Source organism: Hipposideros armiger, unplaced genomic scaffold, assembly GCF_001890085.2.
Source record: "Hipposideros armiger isolate ML-2016 unplaced genomic scaffold, ASM189008v1 scaffold_14, whole genome shotgun sequence".
Classification (NCBI taxonomy): Eukaryota; Metazoa; Chordata; class Mammalia; order Chiroptera; family Hipposideridae; genus Hipposideros; species Hipposideros armiger.
The window spans coordinates 2511119-2514548 of record NW_017731364.1 but is presented as its reverse complement, the minus strand read 5'-3'; positions in this window follow the sequence as shown (position 1 = coordinate 2514548).

Genomic DNA, 3430 nt, shown 5'->3' with positions numbered 1-3430 from the left:
TTCCCCAGCACTGTTCCCATCCCCCAATTCCCCAATACAATTCTTAAAAAAAAAAAAAAGGACCAGCTCATTAATCCCAGCTCCACCCTCACACCCCCAGTCTAGCAGGTGATCTAGCAGGTCGTGGCACTGAAGTGAGGGCCTGTCACCTGTTCACCTCTGAGTCACAACCACTTACCCCCAGGACCTTACCTGGCATATTGGGATCACAGCCCCTCCAGTATGCCCCAAGTCTAGCCCCACTGTGGCCCCCAGCCCACTGTGCTCTAGCTTAGCCCTGTCCATTGAGTGGCTGGATCTGCTCCGTGAGGTCCTCCTTTCTTTCCATGCTCCGTTTGCTAATCAATTCCAGGCTCTGAAGACTCACAGTGACACAAATGACTCAAAGCCTGACCTGCCCCATCTACTGGGTGGTACCCCTCAGTACAGGAACTTATGTACTATTTATCTGAGCTTGTTGGGCCCACAATGGAGCCTCACACAGCCAGTAAAGTGATGGTGGACTAATGATCTGGACATATAGTCACAAATGTACATTATGAAGAGTAGGTATGTACATATGCTTATAACCAGGCATGTCTTCATAGGAAACAAGTCTAGTAAGCATCATGGCTGATTTTTCTATCTGATTTTGTTGTTGTTTTGCTTTTTGCTTAAACATTGCTCTGGTTTTACTATTCACCACAACATGAAGGAATCTCACAGAGACAATGATTTAAAAACAAAAACAAAAAGTCACCAAAGCAGATACTATCTAACTCCATATATATGAAATTCAAGCACAGGGAAACCAACCAATCTATGATGATAAGAGTCAGAAGAGTGGGAATTTCTGTGTTGACTGGGAGAGGAATGAGGGAGCTCCCTGGGGTGCTGGAAACGTTAGCTTTTGATCTGAGGGGGTGATCACATGGGTTTATATGTACATATGCAAAAATTTGTCAAGCAGTACCCTTAAGATTAGGGCTCCTATTGCTTGTAAATTATACCTCAATTAAAATGTACAAAAACATTTATTATGGGCTCCTCCCTTCCCCAAGAGTATTCCCTGGGAAGGAGGTAGGGAGATATAGTTTCGCCTTGCTGATCTGTCTTCCTGAATTCTGGGGTCCCTTTTCTTCCTTCCTCTGCATGGAGATTTCTCCATTCTGGAAGCTTGGTTTGGAGCTGCAAGCTACCAAATGGAACAAAAATACTCTGAATTGAGAAACTCCAGGTTCTATGTTCCTTGTGCCAGTTATCAAGTTACTGCCTCTCAGCTCCAAGTCTATTGCTTTGTGATAATTGAGCTGGACCTGAAAATATTCCTCTTTGCCAGCTGGCCGAGTGTTAAGCTTCTCAGTGGTGAGCACTGGATGTGTTGCCAGAAAGTGGGTTCTTGGCATTCGTCACAGGAAAGAATTCAAGGACGCACTGAATAAACCAACCAAGTGCTGGATTTATTAAAGGACAGTACACTCTCAAGGAGGTGAGAGCGGGCATGCCCGAGAAGAGCAACTGCCCCAAAGAACAAGGAGACTTGGGAATTTATTTCACTAAAAATGAAGGTGCGAAATATTCAAGACTTAGGGGTGACATTATAGGCATTCCTAGGCGGGTCCTCACTGACCATCCTTCCCATCAGGAAGAGGGACTTTTGTCCTTATTTGGCTCAGTTGGAACTGTCATGGTGACACAGGGGGTGAAGATTTTACCCAACCACAATGCTAATAATGTTACAATCTATTATTATAATATAATTAGCTAAAGTTCACCTTGAGGGGCAAGATGGCATCTTGAATCTGCTATTGGCCACTGAAATCTAGCTCTGACTGGTCTGGTAGCTGCACTTTTTCTTAAGGATGATCTCATCGCCTCCCTCCTTTGCCTCCCCTTTCCTCCTCCTTCCCTTCCTCCCCCTTTCTCCCTGAGGCCCTATTCTTTCTGCCTACAGTAACATACCCCCCTCAAGAAATCTGGGCCCTTGTAATCTTACAAAGGATTTTGGGATGAAGGTCCATCTTCTGAAACTGCTTCCTGCTGAACAGAGTGTCATCCCTGCGTGTGGGCACCAGTTTCTTGCTATTCTATTACAGCAGGGAGGGGGCTATGGAGAATCTAGGGAGTGGTGGAAAGAGTAGCCATGAGAGAATAAAAAGACCAGGCCAGGGCCGGCCAAGTGGCGCGATGGTTAAGAGCTGGCTTGGGACGCCAGAGGGCCCCGGTTCGGATCCAACAGGAGGGCCAGTGACACCGCCCTCTACAGCTGAGATGCTGAACAACAGCTCAACCTGGAGCTGGGCTGCCGGGAGTCACAGGCGATGGCGTGGGCTGCAGCCCCTGCTGCAGTGGGTTGCCATGGGCTACCATATGTAGCCAGCAGCCAGCGTGAGCGGCCAGCAGCCGCTGTACGCAGCCATCCAGAAGCTGGCGACCGATCTGCCTCACCAGGGAGGAGCGCAATGATGGTGCCAACTTGGGCCAGTGAAGCAACGTCCTCCACAACTAGACTGAGGAACAAAATGACAGCAACTTGTCTGTTCCCCTTCCCCCAATTCCCCAGCACTGTTCCCATCCCCACAAATCCCCAATAAAAAAATCTTAAAAAAAAAAAAAAGACCAGGCCACTTTGTCAAGTGGCTGCTAGCACGGTTTGTCATCCTCAGGAGGGATGGGTTGGAATACTTGGTGGACAACCATCTGGAGATGAAACTACTGTATCCTAGAAGATACAAACTTGACAAGGAGCTTCAAGAGACGTGGTTCAAACACCAACAGTAGTATTATAGAGACTAAGGGTCCTGGTAAGGGTAGAAACCAAGTTAGGGAAGACAAAGCACTTTCTACAGCCTGCTAGACGGTATCAGCTGAGGGGGGGTTGTTTATAACCTCAGGAAGCCATCTAGCTTGGTCATAGATCTTTTTGACATCCTCTACCTGGCTGGTAGTATTAATATAGATGCAACAAGTCTTGTTAATGACTGCACAGACCCCTCCTTGTTTAGCCAACAGGTAATTTAGGGTTAGACCATTGTCAAGGACATTTGCCAAGGGATTGTTATAAATTCTGGACGGTGTCTCCAATGTCCTGTGCTAAGGCAGCTATAGACTTTGTTAGGTTGGTTAAGGTAGCCTCATAGTAGGCAAATCTTCCCCAAGGGGCTGCTAGACCACTGGCAGGATACCTACCAGGATGAGTCCTATGGTCTGTCTGGCTAGGGGACAGGTGATATTATGAACAGTGACTGATATACCCTGAAGACCTAGAAATCCTAGGGTGCATTGACCTTCAAACTGAGAGTCGTCAATGCAAGGGTCAGCTAGAGCCATAGGAGGGCCACCGAGGAATAGGGATCCAAGAGGGAAGAGGGCACAAATTTGACATACAGAAGTTAAACCGTGTGTCTAGGCTTGGACTCCAAGGGGGTATCTGTGTTACGTTGAATAGATA